This window comes from Enhydra lutris, unplaced genomic scaffold (genome assembly GCF_002288905.1).
Source record: "Enhydra lutris kenyoni isolate GAN:26980312 unplaced genomic scaffold, ASM228890v2 scaffoldscaffold11, whole genome shotgun sequence".
In the NCBI taxonomy this organism is placed as follows: domain Eukaryota; kingdom Metazoa; phylum Chordata; class Mammalia; order Carnivora; family Mustelidae; genus Enhydra; species Enhydra lutris.
This window is the reverse complement of record NW_019154095.1, coordinates 4338460-4349053: the sequence shown is the minus strand read 5'-3', so window position 1 is coordinate 4349053 and position 10594 is coordinate 4338460. Positions and strand designations below refer to the sequence as shown.

The window sequence follows — 10594 nt, the reverse complement described above, 5'->3', positions numbered from 1 at the left end:
ATTGACACCAAATTTGCTTCACGAATATGGCAGCTTGGTATCGATGAAGACATACTTGAAAATTACAGAAAACTTTTTTCTCAAATTTCTAATATGAGTTCTTAAATGTGTGTATTTTCCTTTTTTGCCTCCCTCCCCCCACCCCACCTTTTCGCACTGGAGAACACTTTCACAATTTATCATTCCATATTTATGCACGATAGGTCACAAACTAAGTCATTTATAAAAATTGGCCAAATGGTTGGAAATTAAGAACAAAAAAATCACAGAGTAAAGATAGGCCAAAATAATATGCTGTTTTCTTGTGTGTGCCTTCGTTTTCAGGTCAGAACTGTGGCGGTTTAGTCCAGGGTCCCAATGGCACCATCGAGAGCCCAGGGTTTCCGCACGGTTATCCAAACTACGCGAACTGCACCTGGATCATTATCACAGGAGAACGCAATCGGATACAACTGTCGTTCCACACCTTCGCCCTTGAAGAAGATTTTGATATTTTATCGGTGTACGACGGCCAGCTCCAACAAGGGAATTTGAAAGTGAGGTAAAGTACTGGCTCTTTATATCACAGATCAGGCAGCACTGTGGGACTTAGGTTCTGGAAGTCAGTTGGAATTACCTGAATTTAATTATCAGAAAGTGTTAATAAAAAGTAGACTTTTGTGCACACTTTTTTAATTCTTAAAAACTTGTTATTGAAAGCAATCATTGCCTTCATTTATAGACGTCAAATGGTTATAGATCTGTAAAACGGTGTTGTCAAGGTAATTCCAGTAAAGTTACAATACACCATTGTTTTTAAGCAACTGTGGATTGGAGAGAGAAGTCACAAAGAGGACGGATGAGTACGATCCAGAGAACAACAGAAGGAACTTTTACACTGTCAGAGAACACACTCAAGACAAAGAGTCTGGGATGTGGGTGGGATAAAAACATGAAAGAATACTGAGCTCCTCAGAGAATTTTTGGTTCACACAATCATAATATATTCCATTCCCCAACAGTTTTCTCTTTCGATCTATGATTTCTACCATAAAGAAAGAACAAAAATTTTCTGGGACGATTTTAAGTTACTTTTTTTTTTTTTTTTTCATTCATCAGCCAGAAAAGAATTGTGCCTGTGCAAGTATATCTTTTTTTTTTTTTTTTTTTTTTTTGTCAAAGGGGAGAGGAATGTCCCTTTCAAAGAAATTGGACTTTCTTAGGTAAACTGCTAAACATACTTAAATAAGGCAAATGAGGCTTTATCTTCTGGTTTTAAAATTTTATACTAATTAGAGATTGTTGAATATATGAAGTTTTGTAGAAAAATGGACAGTGGGCAGAGAAATTTACTGCTTAGATAAATAAAATGGTATTGTTGCCATTGTCAACAGAATTACACACAAATCACATGCTTTATGTTTTATTTTGTGGATTGAGAGAAGTCTCCTCTGACCGCAGAAAATTGTACATCTAGTTAATATATTAATAATTAAGGTATATACAAGTTAATATATTAAATATATAATGATATACTTTATACTTTATGCATTTTTAGATGTACAACACTTTTTGTTTTTTTCTGGATCATTTACAACATCTGTTGTCTGTTTTTAGAAACTCTTTGCCTTTTTGTCACATATTGCACACAACTATCTCTTTTTATGAATGACCTAGGTAAGCTTTTCCCTGTCTAACATGCATGGCCATGTTTAGGAAAGTTTCTACAAATATAATCCTTGGCAATTTGATATAAAATTTCTTACCCACTTTCTGCTCTTCTAAAGATAAGTTATTTACTTGTTTTTCTTGCAAATAAATTATGATATTAGAGAATGGTGGTATATTGTAACAATAGAAAGAATTGTAATAGAAACTGCAGATGTAACATTTAAAAAATAGCATAAACAATGAATTTTGGAACATTGAAAAAAATAAAATTAAATTAAATTTAAAAAAGAAAAAGATAAATAAAAAATAGAGATCAAATTTATTCTGATATCATCATATAACTTTTTTCAAGGCAATTATTTCTCTTTCCATTAAGAAAATTCTCCATATGTACTCTATAAAGATACTTCTGTCAATATATTTCCAAATTTATTTTAAAATCTAAAAATATTTTTATTTTAATATATATTATTTATTTTATATTTTGTTTTATAATGTTTGATAACTATTTGAATTTATAATTTTATCTTAATTCCTATAATTCTACCTTATTCTAAAGGAAAACTGCTACAATGTTGATTCCCCGTCTTTAAACAATTTATGTCCTTACAGTGGCCTTATGACCACTTCATATGTTAACTTCAACGTTTAGAAAACAGCATTCCTGTGATCTTCAATATTTCAACAAGATAGCAGTGGAAATATGAAGGTTGGAGTAACTAGATTCACTGCATTTTGTTTCGGTGAATAGTATATAAATGGCTATCAGTACCTCAAAGAGCTTTATAAATGTAGGTGAATTATATGAATGACATCATGACTTTTTTACTGACTTAGATACTTTTACTAGAGAAAGCAAAGCAAACAAGCTGATAAGAAAAACTCCTTGGGTTCATGTAAGTTACTCAGTTACCTGCAATTTTTTGTTTGAGACAGAGGACAAATATGTCATATTTCTGCCTGTTTCCAGTCCGTAAGGTGAGGAAAATGCTTTCATCCATTAAATTCTGTAATCTATCTTGTATCTCCATACTTGGACTGCCTTTTGTGGACAGTCTGTGGGCAGAGGGGAGATCTTCTGGGGACAGAAGTGACCATGACGGGTATCATGACACAAATAGGCAAAACAGATCAGGAACAGGATGCCACAGACTGCTCGGTGCTAGGAGTCTTCACTCACATAACGTTTTGGATAAATAAGGACGTGAAATAGAAACATGGACATTGTTAGATGGTTGCAGCATTTCAAGACTGGCTCATTCAAATAGAATCAAATTCTAACTAACGAGGTGGGGAAGCTTCTCGTCTCCTTGCTTGCTACGTTTCCCACTAGGTCTTGGAACGGGTGTCTCGTTCTGGAACACGACCAGCTCAACCCAGACAGCAGCTCTGGGATTCTAAGGCTGTTTTCTAAGAGGACTAATGTCTGTCCAGCTCTGACTTGTCACGGAAGTTCTTTCTTTGCACTGTCCCGGTCTGAACTGTTGCACAGAAACTGTCCTTAGTAGCTCAACATGGAAACTAACAAAACAGGGTAATTGTTTTTTTATTCAAGAACTTGAGAGTTTTATTATAAAGAAATCTCTTTTGCTTAACCACAATGAAGAAAATTTTTCCAAATTATATACGATTTAGATTTAACTGCTAACAGAACCGAGAACGTGGAGGGTAGAATTGTTGATATTCATGTTGTAATTTGACCTACAGTGAAGACTAACTATATTATTTACCCTATGGAAGAAAAAAAAAAGTCTTTATTTAAAAAATTTTTTTTAATATTTATTTATTTATTTGTCAGAGAGAGAGATTGAGTGAGAGAGCGCCAGCAGGGGGAGCGGCAGGCAGAGGGAGAAACAGACTCCCCACTGAGCAGGGAGCCCAATGCGGGGCTTGATCCCAGGACCCTGGAGCCATTACCTGAGCTGAAGGCAGATGCTTCACTGACTGAGCCAGTGAAAGAAAGAAAGAAAAATAAATAAATTTTTCTGAAAGAAAGAAAGAAAAATAAGTAAATAAAACTTTGAAGCAAAACAAAACAAAGCAAACAACAAAAAAAAAAACCCGACATACAATTTATGTTATCGGCTTAAATTATTTATATAACTCAGACAAACATACATGATGCGTACCTCCATCAGTGAATTCAGTTTTAACATGGAGATATGGAAAGGTCAATTAAGGCTTCTCTTAAACCCAAAAGAAGAGTTTTGACTCAAAATTAGAAATAGAAGGGTGCTCCTTGAGGGGCACGTGGCTGGCTCAGTGGGAAGAACATGCAGCTCCTGGGATGGGTCAGGGGCTCAGTCGGTGAAGTGGCTGCCTTCAGCTCAGGTCATGATGTAAGGTCCCGGCATCAAGTCCCACATCGGGCTCCCTGCTCAGCAGGGAATCTGCTTCTCCCTCTCCCTCTGCTGCTCCCCTGTTTGGGCTCTCTCTCTCTCTCTCTCCAACAAATGAATAAATAAAATCTTAAAAAAAAAAAAAAAAGGAAGAGCATGCAACTCTTGGTCTGTAGTAGTGAGTTTGAGCCCCACACTGGTATAGTGATTACTTAAAAAAGAAAGAAAAAATCGGCTCTTTGAATTACCTAGACTTAAAACGAGTGGTTTTTATGACCCGTCACATTATTGCTACTTTTTGACTCTTTACCCTTCATAGACTCTGCCCCCTGTTTGCTTCTCAAGTTCCCACACTGGTTCAGCCACGTTGTCGTAAAGTCTTACACTTCATATTCTGGAACATCCCTTCGTTAGCCACAACCTGCTTTAATCCTCACAGAAGCGGCTCCAGCGAAGCCCCTTCTCTTATCGTAGAGGGGGATTTGGGTTGACCAGCACGCCGACCCGGTGACGTTCTCGTCCTAGGCTCACACCTCCCCACCTGGAAACATTCACTGCAGTCCTGCCGTGTTCTGTATTGCCAGTAATATAAGCATTTCTAGAAACAGGGCCCTGATATTGAAGGAACTCAGTAACCTGACCCCTGACTACATGTCTGACCTCCAGTCTCTTGTACTCATTTCTAATTCTCTTTGTCTACTTGGACTGCATCACAGAACACCAGGCCCTGCATGGCCTTTAAAAACAAGACATTTATTCCTCATAGTTCTGGAGGTTGTAACTTCAAGATCAAGGTGCTGGCAAATTTAATGTCGAATGAAGGGCTGCTTCTTGGTTCATAGGTGGTTGTTTTCTCCTATGTCCTCGTATGGCAGAAGGGCCATGGTAGCTCTTCAGGGTCTCTGTTAGAAGGGCATTCATCTCATTCACGGGGCCTTCCCCTCATGCCCTAACCACCTCCCACAGAGCTCACCTTCAAATACTGTTTGTTACATTAGAGGTTAGGATTTCAACATAAGCATTTGGGAGCAGGGTCGCAAACATTGTCTACAGCACTGTGGGAGCTCATGATTTAGTGGAATGGATCTGTGAGTTATTCCTTGATCTGATGTTGGGAGAGTATGTTGATCATCTCTACTTCCTCATCCTTCCTTCTGCTCACTTAAATGATATCCTACTTCCAAAACCCACTTCTCATTATACCTATTTCGGAAAATTCTCCCTGTGCATACACATTAAGAAATGAAAACACCCCCGAAGTTTCATTTTTTTCTAAGCTCTTTTAGCACTTCCCACTAACATAGACCTTGAAGGATAGGCTTCTTTGAAATTACCCCAGCTCTGAAGTTGTTGTTGGGGTTGTAGATCTGTGTTGAGTATGTCAAGTAGAACATATGCCCTTTGAAGCCAAGACATGGGTCATGAGTGCGTTTCTCTGGTGATGGTGGATATGTTCACTTAGTCTTTCTCCTCTGGATAAGCACGAGTTAATTGTCCAAGAGAGAGATTGTTACCCAGTAAGATATTCCATATCTCTAAATATGAAGTAGTGAACTAGTGTTTTTTGTCTCCAAATCAGAAAATAATTGAAGTTGCCATGAACCTCCAACTGTGATAACATTATAATATCAAACTTGGAGTAAAAATCTCATTATAACCTCAATAAATGAGTGAAAGTGAACCTATGGAGGGAAATTATGGCATGCATATGTGGGAAATCAGAATATATTATTCCACAATTATTGCAGCATACAAGAAAATAGCTTTGGCAGTGATCTTGACTCTCCTGTGACTTAGACAAGATTATCCCTTGTTTTCTGCAATGATGATGATAAGAAGCTAGAGATTAATGTGATAAGGCCATCCCAATGAACAGATCATTAATAAGTGTTGTTAAAATATCACAGTTTTCTCTAGTTTTTTTTTTTTTTCTGCACTGTAATCATGGGTTTGAATGCATTTAAATTAGCTAAGAAACCTGTGTAATATTAACTATATCTGGTGTTTAGAACATGGGAACTTTGAAGAGCTAAGAAGGGGTTTTAACTGCACTCAGAATAGATTAGCCTTGAGATCTAGCAATGCCTAAATTCTGCCTTTCCATCCCCCGTTGCTGGTATGAGGTCCTGGCGGAGACACTGACAGATCAATAGATAAAAATCAAAGCCTCATTTTATTCTTAGCTGGGGTGGTGACTCATGCTCCAATTGAGACTCAGATAAACATCGTGCAAAGTGGGCATAGGAGATTCCACAGCGACTGGAGTCCTATTCTAACACCAACATGGATCTTGACGCCGTATCATCTTCAGCCAGCTTCACGGTCAGGAAGGGAAGGAATGGCCCGTGCGACCACACCAGCACCTGGCGAGGGAGGGAGGGAGAGCCTGGAGAGAAGGGCCTTGTAGTTAGGGGGAGCACAGCATGAGAGCCCACTGCCCAGAGTTGATGTCTCCAGCCACGGAAGCCCAGAAACTCAAGCAATGCTTGTGTGTCCGATGCAACGGGCTCTCCTGCCTTAGCGGGGACTCCTCAGAGAAGCTGAGGGGGACAGTGGTGGCATCTGGTCCTCGTATATAAACCTATCATGTTCCCAGAATTATGTGAATTTGTCCACCATGTCCACTACTCTACATACAGAATTAAGTGATGAAATAAAAAATAAATGTTTCTGATACATCTTCCAAATTTCCTTTCTCACCATATGCTTGCTTGCTTTCTTTCTTTATTATTTTTTTCTCAACATATGCTCTAACTTAGCAACTCATAGATAGGCAAGCTTAATGCTTATTGGGTAAGGAGTAGTGGTTTTTTGTTTGTTTTTTTTTTTGTTTTTTTAATTGGTGGTCCCCTGTGGATTAGCATGGAAACCAGAAATTCAAGGATAAGATTGAGGCCTGAACATAGATATGTATCTGTATATCTGTCTCTATATCTACCTATAATACAGATATATATATATATATATATATATATATATACATACATATTATATACCCACACATATGTGTATATGTGTGGGTAATATATATTATATATTATAGCTGATTTTAATATATATGTGTATATATATGTGTGTGTATATATGTGTATATATGTGTGTGTAATATATAATACTATATATTATATTATAGCTGATTTTAATATATATAATATAGTTGATTTTAATAGGTAGTTTTGTTTGAGACTAACTATATTTTATATATGTATGTATGTTCATAAGACTTATGTTTATTAACAAAAATGATGAAATTGTTAGTAAATAGAAGTCCCAAAGATAAAATAATGAAGCATTCAAGGGAGACAGGCAGAATTTTGTTTGTAATACTACAAGCAAGCTTTAACATGTATTTAAATCCTAACCACTACCTCTTCAAGCTGTGGTGATTTTTTTCTGCAGTAGCCAAACACGGATGGTTCATTTCCATATCTTGGCAAACTTTATTCATTCGGTCAGAGCAGTCTTTTGGCTCATCATAAGTATATGTGTGTGGAAAATTTCCTAAAACTTCCAACTCTTAGGACGGAATTTCCCTTATAAACATGTGGACATAGGGAAATGCATTTGAGTTTTAGAAAGAGAACAGATGACAAGAAGACTAACAAATGGTTGGAAACAGGATTCCATGTTCAGCAAAGAGAGTTTGTTGCATTAGTCATGGGAGCCTGAAAGTAGGCATGGTTTTACAAAATATACAATCTTATCTCACTACTTAATAACAGAAGAGATACGTTGGGTCACCAATTTAAATATTCAAATGGAAAAACAAAAATAGTGGAAAAAAATTCTTCAGCACACATCACTTAGAAATCATGAAGAAAATGGCAGAAGACTTTGACCTCCTAAAATTAAAAACCCAAAAGCCAAATGACAAATTGAGAAAAAGAATTCACAACAGCTATGCAAGACAAAGAGCTGATGTCCTTCATAGAAAAAATACACCAGCAGAAATATCAGGGAATGAAATCATTTATCTGAAAATCTGGTAAAGATATGACCAAAGAGTTCAACTATAAGAAATTCATGGCAATCAGTATAACTAAAGTCAATTAAAATAATAATGCAAAATAATATCTCACCATTCTGAATAGCAACACTTTTACATGTTTTGACAAGTCAGAGTTTTTAAGGATTATTCGAGATACAAATCTTGAAATTTCTCTCAGATCGAAAAACTATAAACAAACTCATTCAGCAAGACTGTGCTATGAATTTATTCTACAAAAATACCCCCAAACATGACAAAATATATGTAAAAGAATGTTTATGGGTGCATTTTGATAATACTGAAAAAGATCGAGATTGCCTATCTTTCCACAGAGACTAAATGAATTAGTGTATATGTATTATAGCACACCACTGAAATTAGGAAATGTGATCTTTGATGGTTGATATGAAGTGATCTCTCTGTTTTTCAGTTAAAAATAAATACAGAATTAGAATGTCTAATTTCTCTCAACACCTTATTCTTTTTAATAGATGATGCTTATTAACGCATAATCAAACACCTTCAGGGGAGTTCCAGACGTTGGGACCTCGGAACTCTCTTCCTTACATATAATTACCGTCCACTGTAGTGAGTTCAGTGGGGCAGTGGGAAGCTGGACCCAGGGCATGAACCCAGCCTGAGAGATCCCAGGGGACGTTCTGCCAGCCAGCTGTAATCAACTGAAAATGCTATCTTCATCCGGAAATATTGTGGCTACTGAGTGTCCCTGGCAGGCCCTTCTGGAGGGATGTTGTTTTGTTCTTGTTTTTTTTTTTTGTTTGTTTGTTTGTTTGTTTGTTTTTGTTTTTGTAAATATCTGTTTTCTGTCTTTGGAACTCTTGTAAAAGCAACTAGGTCTAGGTCTAAGCCTATCTCCCTGTTTATCTCTGTTTCTATCTCTTTCTATCTCTACCTATCTCCATCTCTCTGTCTCCAGCGTGTTCTCTCTCTCTCTCTCTCTCTCTCTAATCTATATTTATATCAGTGTTTCTCAACTGTGACTTTCTGCCCCAGGGGACATTTGGCAATGTCTAGAGACATTTTTGGCTGTCACAACTGGATGGGGGCACCGCTGGTACGCAGTCGGTGTAACACAGAGATGTTGATAAAAATCCTATAAGGCACAAGACAGCCTCACAGGACAAAGAAGTGTTCATCACAAAATATCAGTAATGTTGTGGATAAAAACCCCTTGACTTAGAGCACTGTACCGTCTATAAAAGTCATCAGTGGAAACCATCTGTGGCTCGAACCATCAGCTTCTGTGCCCATACCTCTGTCTCTCTACGTGGTCTTACCAGTAAAGGACCCAAGCCAAAAGGAGTACAACAGAACTCACCAGGCCTGGGAGACACTTACTCTCTGCTGTGCGGAGGGAGCTGGCCAGTGCTCTAATTGGACTGAACCGACATGCTTGCGTCACCTGCAGGACTGTGTCAGCAAGGAAATGGGATTCCCACAGTATTAAGCATAATCAGATTTCACTAAGAATCATGTTTGTATTCTCTCTCAAAAGGAAATAGGATTATCATATTTTTTGGTCCTTGGTTTCCTGGAAAAGGAATAAAAGTGTCAAAAGGTCAGTTAGATCCTGACTTTTACTCATCTTCATCGTAGTGAATCTGCAAAAGTTGTGTGGTCAGACAGCCCACTGGGAAGCGATCCATTCTCATAAGCAGGGAGGAGAAATGAATAGTCATGTTTCTCTGTATTTCCAAGATTTTAAACAAGTTTTATGTGGACGGCCAGATTAGTAGTTGAATGACTTTCAAGATTTACTTTTCCCCTCCTTTCATTGTTTTAAATATTTGGATAATAAAGCCAGTGCTGATTTATCATTCTATCCTCTACAGCAGTGAAGCCCCCGGAATATACTAAACAGAAGCATTTTAATTCAATAATATTAGTTGTTTATAAAATATTTTAATGGAATGAATATCCTATATAAAAATCTTTTTTAATTCACAAAATTATTTTTTAAAAGGATAGAAGGGGCGCCTGGGTGGCTCAGTTGGTTGGGCAACTGCTTTCGGCTCAGGTCATGATCCTGGAGTCCCAGGATCAAGTCCCGAGTCAGGCTCCCAGCTCCATGGGGAGTCTGCTTCTCCCTCTGACCTTCTTCCCTCTCATGCTCTCTCTCACTGCCTCTCTCAAATAAATAAATAAAATCTTAAAAAAAAAAAAGTTGAATTAAAAAAAAATAAAAGGATAGAAAATTACTTAGAACCTGAAGCGATTCTTTCTTTTACTATAATGAACACAGAGTCTCCCTTTGCTATGAGTATGATTTCTTTTGTATCTGAATGCACTAAAAATAATCAACAAAGTAAATATTTATCTTAAAGGAGACTTGCTTCAAATTTTGAAGTGTTACTCTTAAAAACTGCAGCAGTTTTGGTAGACATTTTGCAAGTTTTTGCATTTAGGCAGCCAGTAGTATGATAATTAAAAATTATGTAAACAATTAAAAGTATTGACAGCCCAAAGGCTCTAAATTTAGGAAGATGCTTTCAAATAAGGCTTCCAGGAGCAGAAATAGAGGGTCCTCTTTTTTTTTCTTTTTTTTTTTTTAAATATTTTATTTATTTATTTGACAGAGGGAGAGATCACAAGCAGG

General features: G+C 37.0%; 1 protein-coding gene across 1 annotated transcript in view; it reads left to right on the top strand.

The window, feature by feature from the left end:
* Nucleotides 1–338: 338 nt before the first annotated feature.
* Nucleotides 339–10594, top strand: part of LOC111144434 (CUB and Sushi multiple domains 1) — a 1720260-nt gene continuing 1710004 nt past the window's right edge. The window contains exon 1 of the mRNA XM_022498737.1: nucleotides 339–541. The gene's annotated coding sequence lies outside the window, so the exon portion shown is untranslated. The remainder of the gene's footprint in view (nucleotides 542–10594) is intronic.